We start from the raw sequence: 14,492 nt of genomic DNA on the forward strand, positions 1-14,492 counted from the left end.
TTTATTCCAAATTCCATAATCAACCCATGCGATGGCTTTCTAAAGCCCGAGGCTAAGTTTCCCAAACCGTTAAATCTCTTTCTTCCAAATTCCGGAATTGACTTTTAAATATTCGCAGAATCGACTTTTGTCGTAAGGGTTCTTCAGGTTTGAAATTCATCATCAAAAGTCATTGTGGTAATTTTAGCTTATTGATGCATTGTGTTAATTTTAGCTCGTTATATAATTAGCATATTGATTTGATTTTTGGGGAGGTGAACATAAGCTGAACTTGGGATATGCTATTGTTGTAGTAACATATTTACCATTGAGGAATTTCGTCAAACAGGTTGTGGAGAGTTTGTTATTGCGATTTTAATTATGTTTGAGTAGTTGTGGGGGTTGGTCTTGGAGGAAAAGGCCGTTAATATGGGAGTTGACGTTGATTGCAACATATTTTGGGAAGGCCAAACGTATAAGGTCAAGGTGGTACAAGAAATTAGTTCCAAGTATTTCAAACTAGTGGTATAATTAGCATTAGAAGATGATGAGGAATTGTGTCGAACAGGTTGTGGGGACTTCGTTATTGTGGAACTTACCTTAAAACTTAAGATTGTAGAGTTTCTATTAGTTCATAAAGTTAATATCATATACTTTAGTTAATGACTATAGATGGGCAGTTTCTAAGGCTGTAATCATTGAAAATGACAAATCAAATAGCTGACCTTTTAAACCTCTAAAGTCCAATGTGTTCAGTTTTCTTGTTCAAGATGTGGTGTGAATGGTGTAGACATTAATAATTATTTTCCTATTTTCCAATATGTGTATCTTGTGAGGGCCCTCTAGTTAGTACATATGAGTTTTGCAATTAGCTGTTAGATTACTCCGCACCACATTTTAAAGACACCAGAAAATGTTCGGCACTTTGCTAGATTGAATCCAAAAATAACACACACAGAGGGTATTGTTAACTTTGTTTCAACATTTTTATCCATTCAAGATTGTGTTTTTATGCTATTTTTGGTCCTAAATTACGGTCATATGTACAAGCAAAAAATTAGGCTGACTTATGCTCTCCGAAGAGTTAAGGTTTTAGCGTTTGAATTTAGATAGCTTTAAGACTCCATACATCCATCATTGTATTCTTAAGATGTAAGTTGCGCGTGCATGAAACCTTAGGCTAATTTTTTTTTAAATGTAAGTTTCCAACTTTTGATCATTGACTATATCTTCTATTGCAGGCCAATATCTGATGTTTCGAGTGATGTTACTATAGAAGTTGGATCAGCCAGTTTTGCTCTTCACAAGGTACAAAAATGAAGTGTGCAATCTTTCTTCCTCTCGTGTAATTTAATCTACCGTTTTTCATCATTATTGTAATATTCAAGTCTATGGAAAAACAGAAGTTGTGCAAAGAAATGGCTAGTCTAAAGTACCTTGAAAAAGATTGATGTTTTAGCCGTTATAAATAGGCCATCGATACCAATACAGCTGTGTTGAGGAGAAAAGAAAAGTCAATAGCCATATGCAAAAACAAAACTACAGAACTTAAGTTATGTGCTTCGTGTTAAAATTAAGAAAAATGAAAGAAGAATATCTTGGATACATTTCTAATATGATTGCTGATTTTTCATTATTTGCAGTTTCCTCTGGTTTTGTGAAGTGAAAGAATTAGAAAGCTGCTGCTAGAGGCGAAGGATACAAAGGTTTCAAGAATCAATCTTACTGGTCTTCCTGGCGGATCTGATGCATTTGAACTTGCTGCAAAGTTCTACTATGGAGTGAACGTTGAGATTACCATATCAAAAGTGGTGTTACTCAGATGTGCAGCCAGGTTTATGGAAATGATAGAAGATATCTCCGAGAAAAAACTGGAAATTCGTACTGAGGTATTCCTTAAGAATGCGGTATTTCAAAACATATCCAACTCGATATCTGTTCTTTATCGCTGTGAAACATTACTACCGATAATCTGAAGAAGTCAATCTTGTTAGCCAGTTAATAAACGCAATTGCAAACAATGCCTGTAAAGAGCAGCTAACATCTGGTTTGTCAAAGCTATAGTATAGTTTTCCACCCAAACATGTTCAGTGTGTTGATTCTAAGATACCATAAGACTGGTGGGGAAAATCACTCACGATGCTAAATCTGGATTTCTTTCAGAGAGTTCTGTTGGCAGTAAAAACAAAAGGTCTAAAATAAGACATTATCAGCAGAATTTTGATAAATTATGCCCAAAATTCTCTTCAGGGCTTGTTCATCAAGAACCCTCAGTTGGTTAAAAGAAGTTTCTTAGATTTGGATTTGTAGAAAAGACAAAGGATCATCGTCGAAATAATAGTTGGCTTACTACCAACACAATTCAGGAAAAGCGCAGTGCCAATGGATTTTCTTTCAAGTTTGTTAAAATCTGCAATAGCAGCATCAGCATCGACTTCCTACAGGTCTGATCTAGAGAGGCGCATTAGTCTGTAGCTAGATTAGGCAAGTCTTGAAGATATTCTCATACCTGCAAATCCACATGGAAACAATCACAACCTTCTCTATGATATAGATTCTATCTTGAGGATCTTTTCCTTTTTCTTGAAATCGAAAACTTTTACCCAAGAGGCAAAAGTTTATTCTTTAATTGCACTGATTAGATTATTAACATATATGCAACTCTTACCTCATGGAAAAAACTTTAGAAAATTATTGAAATTGAAAACTTTTGCCCAAGAGGCAACAATTTATTCTTTAATTGCACTGATTAGATTATTAACATATATGTAACTCTTGCCTCATGGGAAAGACTTAATTTAAAAAAATTATTGAAATTGAAAACCTTTGCCCAAGAGTCAAAAGTTTATTCTTTAATTGCATTGATTAGATTATTAACATATATGCAACTCTTGCCTAATGGGCAAGACGTAGTTAAGAAAATTATTAAAATTGAAAACTTTTGCCCAAAAGGCAAAAGTTATTTCTTTAAATGCACTGATTAGATTATTAACATATATGCAACTCTTGCCTCATGGGCAAGACTTAATTTAGAAAATTATTGAAATTGAAAACTTTTGCCCAAGAGGCAACAGTTTATTCATTAATTGCACTAATTAGATTATTAACATATATGCAACTCTTGTCTCATGGGCAAGACCTAATTTAGAAAATTATTGAAATTGAAAACTTTTGCCCAAGAGGAAAAAGTTTATTCTTTAATTGCACTGATTAGATTATTAACATATATGCAACTCTAGCCTCATGGGCAAGACTTAGTTTAGAAAATTATTGAAATTGAAAACTTTTGCCCAAGAGGCAACAGTTTATTCTTTAGCTGCACTGATTAAATTATTAACATATATGCAACTATTGCCTCATGGGCAAGACTTAGTTTAGAAAATTATTGAAATTGAAAACCTTTGCCCAAGAGGCAAAAGTTTATTCTTTAATTGCATTGATTAGATTATTAACATATATGCAACTCTTGCCTCATGGCAAGACTTAGTTTAGAAAATTATTGTACAAATGCTATACTGTTTAAATTGAAAACTTTTTTCCAAGAGGCAAAAGTTTATTCTTTAATTGCACTGATTAGATTATTAACATATATGCAACTCTTGCCTCATGGGAAAAACTTAGTTTAGAAAATTGTTGTACTATGATTATAAACATCAAATATAAATTGTTACTAATATTCTTTTGCTCAACACAGGTTTCAATATGCATTTTTTTCTTATGGCGCTTCAATAATTGAGTTACATGTTTAGCCCAAATAATATTGGACGAGCTAAATAGGGACCTAGTTAATAAATACGTTGGTCCAATATGCGAATTTGTCACCTCTCTCGCACTAGTATTATTGATATTGACACTCTTTATTCTCGAGAGCAATTGATAAAGTTATTGTTTTAGAGGATACATACATACATACATATATATATGTACATATATATATAGATATATTTGAAGAGTGTCCAACAAGATTTTAGTCACATTAGTTGTTAAGTGTGTTATGTGTCCAAGCTTCTAATCACTTAAGCTTTATACTGTTAAGAAGAAATTTTAACTTTCTAATGTTTGTATTCAAGAAAAAGTATGGAAAGCAAGATATTTCACAAAACACCAGCAATGTCAAACAATGTACATGAAAAAAATAAATAAACACATGGTTCTCTCAGTAGAAAAAGAACTCAAAAACACCTTTCCCCCTTCCCTAGAGCCTGGGGTAACATATGTTGCGCACACATCAACAATTTCATTCAGCACAACTACTGAAAAAGTATGTAGTTCCCCCTCATGTGTTCTTCTTATCCTAGAACCAGGCTTCTAACAGAAAAGAAGCTGGTTCACATCTTGAAGCATTGCCATATTTAGACGTGTTGTACTTTCGGTGCACACCAGTAAGTTTCCCAACTGCTGTTTTCTGATGAAAAGAAACCATCAATTTTGAGCATTCCCTATCGTAGAAAATAAGGCACACAATTACACATCTTTGTCTATTCGATACAAGGATGTACATTTACAAGTATCTTTAAAAACAAAATATACTTACAAAATCTGATTCTTGTCGTAGCTGCTATGCTTCTCCCAGGTTGTATTCCACTCCCTGGACACACCGAGAGTGCACTGAGCAATAAAGACAGTTGCAGCAGCAAGAATTGATGGTGGGAATCTAAGCATCTCGTATTCAACCAGACATAGCTCGATCAAGTAGAAAGACACGAGTTCCACCTGATTTAAACAATGACAAAAAGTTGTATAAGTAATGATTCAGATTGTTGCGTTACTTCTTCATGTGACAAAGATGTTTAACCGACCTTATTATCAGACTGAAAGGCTTTAAGAAACCGCCGCATAAACACATAAGTTGTAGGTACTGTCATGTTGAACTGTAAGGCATTACCCATCAATTTCTCCTGTGGATAAGAAAACGATTGAAATCATTTAGCGAGGAAGAACAAGATGGAGATACAAGTCCTGATAATGTAAGATTTTGGTCTTTAAACTAACCATTTCAAGCACTTCTTTTCTGGCATAAGCCTTGTCAGAGATCAAAATTAGATCCTGCACTACAAGTACAAAAACCTCTTTATACTTGCAGGCAAGAAGCAAAGCTGTTATTCCAATAAGCTGAAGTTTTTTCCTAATCACTGACTGAACTGTCAGGAATCTATCAATGAGATTCATAGTCCAATATAAGGTCTCCTCCATCAGTTCAAACTTGTAGTGAACCTATAAATTGGATTAGACGTTAAATGACACCTAAAATTATCACATTCTTCTTCATAAAACTCAGAAATGACATGCAACAGCAAACACTATATACCTCAATCAGTCAGTTAATGAGGATGCCTCTCATCCTCTCATTGATATCAAATTGTTGTCCCGTATAGTTTGGAGGGACGCAGCCAGCTAGCTGCAATTGAAAATGACATTAAAAGAAAAGGGTAAAAAATACACCTCTATTTCTTTCTAGATTTCCAATTAAAATTAAAACAATAATCATCCTTCATATAATAGAATCACAACAAAAACAATCCAAGTATACCCTACGTGTGTCTATATATCTTATGTTCTACACCTATTATTTTACTGACGAAAAATTACAGTCCATATTGAAATTAGACTAGCTTTTGTGAGTAATTTGGCAATCTATTAAGCTTAATGAGATCCTATCCAAAAGAATTAGATAATCAGTTGAAAAATATGGGACTTCTGCTAACTCTACACGCCATAATCCTAATGAGCATGTACAACAACAACAACAAACCCAGTATATTCCCATATAGTGGGGTAATGAGCATGTACAAGTTGTAAACAAAAAAAAACTTCTAATAAACAAATATGGAGAGTGGAGATAACATCTCTACCTCAGCCTTCTTGTAGTAAGCATAGATGTCATCAATGTATTCCACTACAGTGAGTTCGTTCTTTTTATCATAACTATCTATGTCCACAACTGACCAATCTTCTATATCTTCCATCTCAATTTCCTCATCCTGAATCAAACATTTAACACATCAATGGAAATCCACAAGAATTATATTCATAACCAAGATATATAGATCATATAAGCTTACCATCCTATCAATTTCCTCCATCATTGCTTCAGTATGCTGCACAAATATTGGCACGTCAAAATACCCAGTAGCCTTGTAACCTTCAGCATCGATAATAATGCAGTCTTCTGTTTCATTTCTAATTGGTGCCACTAGGATTGGTGGCTTTGTTATCTGTGGGTATATAATGTTAATAGCAGCTCAGTTATAAAATAAACCAGGAGGGGATGGACATTGTACCTCAACTGCTGGTTTCTGTTATTTGTTCGCAATTTGTTCAGCTAACTTCCTAAAATATTAGTAACCCCACATACAAATTAAACATTACTCTATCTTCAACTCTAACTTTATAAATTCTATGGCCAAGCGCCTACTTAGTATTATGCAACCAAGAAATGAGCCAAACCTTGTGATCGGACGATGAATCGAAACAGGAGGAATCATGCTAACAACATTAGCTTTGTTTCTACAATGAAATGAAAATAAAGTTAAAACAGGTAGACAAATCAAGATTAAACTAAAAATTGAATGATCCCTTTTCACCCATCTAACTATACACCTGACTCTACTAGTGAATAGAAAAGTTACAACTTTACACCAAAGTTACAAAGATAGCAGGTAGATATTAGCCAATCCAAATATAGATTAGGATAGCAAGTGAAATACCGTGTCATTCAAAGGTTGACCACAAATTGCAAGTGAATAAAACCACTCCTTCGAATCCACAACACAAGAGTCAAACACTAAACATTTGGGCAGCACATCTTTTTCTTTAACGTATATATTTTTGGCACTTAAAATACATGACAAATGAATATAATTAGAATATATGCATTACCATAGTCCAAAAATGACAAAATGAAAAGCTTAAAGATAGTAAACCTACCATTTCGACGTATTCAATCCACACTCAATAAACGCCCAAAAATCAGTGTTCAAGCTCAACAGATTATTAAATGCTTCAATGTCACAGATAAAAGGATGATGCTTCTGATAAAAAATGGATTGCGAAGCATCCGAATCAAAATCTACCACATATGGTACCTAATTTTATCAAATTTCCAAAAAATTCTTTCTCTAACAATGACAACTGTGTGTTACCCAAAAAGCTCGTTATCATTGTATGATAGTTTGAATCCCCTCTCCAACGACGGTCTGACTTGAACCAATCATTAGGATCAATAAAGTACTCGACACGATTTGTCTTACTAGACATGATTACCAAAATCTGCAGAGTTATAAAGATAAAAACAACTATCAAATTAAAAATTAATAAAAAAATAAGAATCAAGCTGCAAAATAAAATTTATTGGACAAAAAAATTGACCCAATGGCTACACAAAACACCCAAAATCCAAATCTAAACAACCTACTGACTAGAAAAAAGTGAGATCAATGAGTAGAGAAACCACCCAAGACGCATTTTCATCAAGGTGATGTAGATAAAAAAAATATAGTTTATAAATTAATCTATGCATTATAGAATGTGATTCACGAAAAAGAAAAGTGGTTTTCAGCTCAAAAAAATTGCTAGGTAACAAATACTTCAAATGCATGCAATAAGATTAAGATAAAATGTCAGAAATTACCTAAAGTGCAGAGAGATAAATGGCAAAATAAAAAACCCTAAAGTTAGAATGTAATTACACCAAAGGGAAGAGAGAAATCCGAAGCTCAAGCTTTGAGATGAACTTTTTTTGTATCTTTATGAAATTTCTCGTCACCTGAGCTTTTTGCAATGGGTAAAACATGAAAATAAAATTAAAGAAAAAAATAAAAATTGAAAATAATAAAAATCACAATAATAAATTTAAAGGAAAAATAAAAGTGAAAAAAAAAAGTAGAATAAAAAAAGTAAAGAAAAAATTAAAAAGTGAAAATAATAAAAAATAAAATTTGAGAGATAAATGAGTATGGAAAGATTAAAAATATATTTGAGGTGTGGAGGGGTAAAATGGTACTTTTAGTATATTAAAAAGTAAGGAAGACTATTCTTCAAAGATATTTTTATTTGGGGTCAAATATCTAAAGTCACCCATATTTGGGTATATGACATGCAATTTCCTGGGCCATGCACTCTAGTTTATATATATAACACTTCATAATTACTACGAAAAATAAAAATAAGATACTCGAAAGCATCATTAATAGCTACAAATATGGTTTTGATTATTGTCTTAATGTGAAATTGTAAGTATCATATACATAAACTTCAATTTGATAAAATGATCGTATTTCTCTTCATAATTATTAAAAAAAATAAGAATAAGGTACTCGAAAGCATCATTAATAGCTGCAAATATGAGTTTGATCATTTTCTTAATGCGAAATTGTAAGAAGACAGAAGATCACATTTCCTCATTTTTGGTTCCACTAGTATTAATACCCGCGCGATGCGCGGTCGATATTAAATAAAATTAATTATAAAAATTATTATCTTATTAATTTTATATAATAAAAAAATTATTCAATATTGTTCACATATTTGAAATTAATAAATTTATGACATACAAAAAATATTTTGAGCAAAGTTTCAATAATACTCAATTTTTTCTTTCTCAAATTTTCTTATTACCATTTTTTCAACAAATAACTTATAACATTATCTAAAGTCCTAACATGTTTGCACGATTTCACAATGTTCACTTATTCTCTTATGATAATGGACCAACAAATATTAATGAATCTTATTGTATAGTATAGACAAACTAAATGTTTATTCCAATATATATAAATATAATGGATTAGTAATTTAGTATCATAGTTTATTAATTTTTGAAATCATATTATTATCTCACTAAAATCTAAAGTAACAATATTTGCAATGCAAGAAAATCAACTATCTAATATCAATATTAGTTTTTGCATATTTAATGTATAATAGTTATTTTAGTGATTATCACGACAAGATAAGTTGTGGCAGAAATCAATTGCACAATTCATCTTCCTCAACATGTTATGACAGAAATTAATTAGCTTTTACTGAGTGTAGTCTTCTTATATAGTGGTAAATCGTTATGACATTAGAACTTCTAGATTAATTGCAATTGGTACAATATTCTTTTTCATATATATGAATAAAATTGTTAATTGATTAATCATTTTCTATTTATATTTCTCAACTAATTTTGTCATGCTTCCTTAATTGACTTACATTGAATTAAATCATAAATACTTTTTGTCATATAAATATTTATTTTATAGTAATATTTTAATTGCATATATTCTAATTTATTAGTAACTCGCACCTATATTTCATCATATAAAAATTATTATAAATTTTTATTGATATTTTTATTATTAAGAAATATTTATACCTAATTCATTTTATTGATCTTCAATTTAAAATTTTATATAAGATAATTTACTTTTTTTAATTGATTTTTATTCATCAAAACTAAGTATCTTTTTCAAATTCGATTATTTTAAAATCCGAAATTATTCTTACTGACATATATAAGATTATATAATTGGTCAATTAAAGAATAACTTTGTAAAGCAAAATTTTATTTGACTTCGAATATTAATTAGGACTATACAATTTTAGTAGTTATTTTCGATAAACATTATACAATCTTTTCTGTGTAGTAATATTCATTTTATTTTTTTAATATTTATTTATTTTTAATCTACCCTCTTTTAAAATTCAAGACTATCATTTATTCATTTTCTAATATAGAATGATAGTGTAATTACTCATTAATAGTTATTCTTAATTATGAAAATCCTTTCATTAAATATGAATACATATTGTTTTAAATATAGATTACTTAAAATATATCGAATGAAAATTATTCCAATAAATATGAATGCATATTTTTTAAATAATTTTTTTTGAAATGTATTGAAATAAATTTCTTCCATTTTGTAGTCCAAAGTTACCATTTGATGTCATCACTTAAATTTCTTTCTTGATTTAGTCAATTGTAATCAAATCATAAATATTCTTTTTTATATATTACTTAAATTAATTAAATACACATTTTGAGTGATGACATCTTTTTCATAATATTTTTAATTTTGGAATGACTCATTTGTCATAATAATTTTTTTTTATATAAGTTACTTAATTATTAATTAGTTATTATCTAATTAATTTTTTTTGTAATACTTTTTTTATTTACTAAATTGTAGTGAAATCATAAATATTTTTTAAATAATATTATTATTTAAATTAATTGTGTATATCTTTTTGAGGGATAACATCTTTTTTCATAATAATTTTTTATTTTGAAATGACTTTTTTATTATTATAATTTTATTCGTATAAGTTACATGATTACTATTTACTGATTGATTTTATTGTTATGACATTAGAACTTCTAGATTAATTGCAGTCGGTACAATATTCTTTTCCAGATATATGTACATAATTGTTAATTGATTATTCATTTTCTATTTATATTTCTCAATCAATTTTGTCATGCTTCCTTAATTGACTTACATTGAATTAAATCATAAATACTTTTTGTCATATAAATATTTATTTTATAGTAATATTTTAATTGCATATATTCTAATTTATTAGTAACTCGCACCTATATTTCATCATATAAAAATTATTATAAATTTTTATTGATATTTTTATTATTAAGAAATATTTATACCTAATTCATTTTATTGATCTTCAATTTAAAATTTTATATAAGATAATTTACTTTTTTTAATTGATTTTTATTCATCAAAACTAAGTATCTTTTTCAAATTCGATTATTTTAAAATCCGAAATTATTCTTACTGACATATATAAGATTATATAATTGGTCAATTAAAGAATAACTTTGTAAAGCAAAATTTTATTTGACTTCGAATATTAATTAGGACTATACAATTTTAGTAGTTATTTTCGATAAACATTATACAATCTTTTCTGTGTAGTAATATTCATTTTATTTTTTTAATATTTATTTATTTTTAATCTACCCTCTTTTAAAATTCAAGACTATCATTTATTCATTTTCTAATATAGAATGATAGTGTAATTACTCATTAATAGTTATTCTTAATTATGAAAATCCTTTCATTAAATATGAATACATATTGTTTTAAATATAGATTACTTAAAATATATCGAATGAAAATTATTCCAATAAATATGAATGCATATTTTTTAAATAATTTTTTTTGAAATGTATTGAAATAAATTTCTTCCATTTTGTAGTCCAAAGTTACCATTTGATGTCATCACTTAAATTTCTTTCTTGATTTAGTCAATTGTAATCAAATCATAAATATTCTTTTTTATATATTACTTAAATTAATTAAATACACATTTTGAGTGATGACATCTTTTTCATAATATTTTTAATTTTGGAATGACTCATTTGTCATAATAATTTTTTTTTATATAAGTTACTTAATTATTAATTAGTTATTATCTAATTAATTTTTTTTGTAATACTTTTTTTATTTACTAAATTGTAGTGAAATCATAAATATTTTTTAAATAATATTATTATTTAAATTAATTGTGTATATCTTTTTGAGGGATAACATCTTTTTTCATAATAATTTTTTATTTTGAAATGACTTTTTTATTATTATAATTTTATTCGTATAAGTTACATGATTACTATTTACTGATTGATTTTATTGTTATGACATTAGAACTTCTAGATTAATTGCAGTCGGTACAATATTCTTTTCCAGATATATGTACATAATTGTTAATTGATTATTCATTTTCTATTTATATTTCTCAATCAATTTTGTCATGCTTCCTTAATTGACTTACATTGAATGAAATCATAAATACTTTTTGTCATATAAATATTTATTTTATGGTAATACTTCAGTTGTATCTATTCTAATTCATTAGTAACTCACACCTATATTTCATCATATAAAATTTATTATAAATTTTTATTGATATTTTTATTATTAATACATATTTATTCCTAATTCATTTTATTGATCTGCACGTTTAAAGTTTTATATAAGATAATTTAATCTTTTTAATTAATTTTTGTTCATCAAAACGAAGTATCTTTATCAAATTTGATTATTTTAAAATCTGAAATTATTCTTACAGGCATATATAAGGTTATATAATTGGTCAATTAAAGAATACTTTGTAAGGCAAAATTTTATTTGACTTCAAATATTAATTAGGACTATGCAATTTTAGTAATATTCATTTTTAAAAAAATTTAATATTTATTTATTTTCAATCTACCCTCCTTTTAAATTCAAGACTATCATTTATTCATTTCCTAATATAGAATGATAGTCTAATTACTCATTGATAATTATTCTTAATTATGAAAATCCTTTCATTAAATATGAATGCATATTGTTTTAAATATAGATTACTTAAAATATATCGAATGAAAATTCTTTCAATAAATATGAATGCATATTTTTTTAAATAAAATTACTTGAAATATATTGAAATAAATTTTTTCCATTTTGTAGCTCAAAGTTACCATTTGACTTTTGAGTGATCACACCTTTTTCATAATATTTTTAATTTTGGAACAACTCTTTGATTATTATTTATTTTTTCCATATAAGTTGTTTGATTACTAATTGGTTATTCTCTTAATTGATATTTCTTGATACTTTCTTGATTTAGTCAATTGTAATCAAATCATAAATGTTTTTTTTATATAGTATTGTTACTTAAATTAAGTAAATACACATCTTGAGTGATGACATCTTTTTCATAATATTTTAAATTTTGGAAGGATTCATTTGTCATAATAATATTTTTCATATAAGTTACTTGATTATTAATTAGTTATTATCTAATTAATTTTTTTTGTAATACTTTCTTGATTTACTAAATTGTAGTAAACTCAAAAATATTTTTAAAGAATATTACTATTTAAATTAATTGTGTATTTTTTTGAGGGATAACTTTTTTTTCATAATATTTTTTTTATTTTGAAATGACTTTTTAATTATTATAATATTATTCATATAAATTACATGATTACTATTTACTAATTGATTTTTTGTAATTTTTTTTTGATTTACTCAATTTTAGTAAAATCATAAATATTTACTTTTTATAATATTATTATTTATGTTGTTTAAATTAATTGTTCAAATATTTTAAGGAATGACATCTCTATTAAAATATTTTTTATTTTGGAATGACTTTTTGGTCTTAGTAATTTTTTCCATATAAGTTGCTTGATTACTAATTGATTATTTTCCAAAATAAATTTTGTTGCCAACAAAATAGATTAAAATATAAAATAATATAAAATAATTAACTACTAATATTAATAATAAATAATTAAAAAATCATATGAGTTTTCATCCAATAGGAATGAATCTTGATTATTTTTTACCACAATATAAAATATGAAATAATACTAAATATTTAAATAATCAACAAAATAGTTTTTTAGTATAAAATGATAGTTTTTTGTTGTCAAACATCAAGTAGCTAGTTCTTAAGATGTCACTTGACATAATTCTAGGCTAGACTATTTTGCTTTATTATATATAAAGATATGAAACATGAAATAATATTAAATATTTAAATAATCAATAAAATAGTTTTTTGTTATAAAATGATAGTTTTTTGTTGTCAAATATCAAGTAGCTAGTTCTTAAGATGTCACTTGGCATAATTCTAGGCTAGACTATTCTGCTTTATTATATATATAGATAGATCTGAAACATGAAATAATATTAAATGTTTAAATAATCAACAAAATATTTTTTATCATAAAATGATAGTTTTTTGTTGTAAGAATTCAAATAGGTAGTTCTCAAGATGACGCTTATCTTAATATTTATGCTAACTTCTTTGGTTTATTATATATATATAGATAAGAAATAACATTACATGAAATCATAATAGTTTTCATCCAATAGAAACAAATTTTAATTATTTTTTACCACAATATAAAATATATTAGATATTTAAATAATCAACCAAATAGCTTTTTATTATAAAATGATAGTTTTTTGTTGTAAGAATCCAAATAGATAGCTCTCAAAATGACACTTGTCTTAATATTTATGCTAACTTCTTTGCTTTATTATATATATAGATATAGATAGGAAATAACATTACATGAAATCATAATAGTTATCATCCAATAGAAATAAATTTTAATTATTTATTACCACAATATGAAATAATATTAGATATTTAAATAATCAACCAAATAACTTTTTGTTATAAAATGATAGTTTTTGGTTGTAAGAATTCAAACAGGTAGTTCTCAAGATGACACTTATCTTAATATTTATGCTAACTTCTTTGCTTTATTATATATATAGATTATCCCATGGGTATTTTACTTTATTCAATAATTCAATAAATTATTTTCCCGTCATTTATCTAAACACTAGAGGAGCATGACCTGTGTCAGCACGGGCCAACATTAAGATATTTATTTGTCTTTTTCAATCTTGATATATTTAAATAAATTTTTTTAATAAAAGGATTGCATATGTTTTCTAGGATTCATCTGGAATCTAGCATGAGTTCAACATATGTTATTTTAATAC

At 27.0% G+C, this 14,492-nt stretch overlaps 2 pseudogenes; one reads left to right on the forward strand and one right to left on the reverse strand.

Moving 5' to 3' along the window:
• Nucleotides 1-408: 408 nt before the first annotated feature.
• LOC107857872 lies at nt 409-4,109 on the forward strand (annotated as a pseudogene).
• A 164-nt stretch (nt 4,110-4,273) lies between these two features.
• On the reverse strand, nt 4,274-7,236 carry LOC107857871 (annotated as a pseudogene).
• Nucleotides 7,237-14,492: the final 7,256 nt, after the last annotated feature.

The sequence above is a fragment of the Capsicum annuum genome, chromosome 2 (genome assembly GCF_002878395.1).
Source record: "Capsicum annuum cultivar UCD-10X-F1 chromosome 2, UCD10Xv1.1, whole genome shotgun sequence".
NCBI lineage: Eukaryota > Viridiplantae > Streptophyta > Magnoliopsida > Solanales > Solanaceae > Capsicum > Capsicum annuum.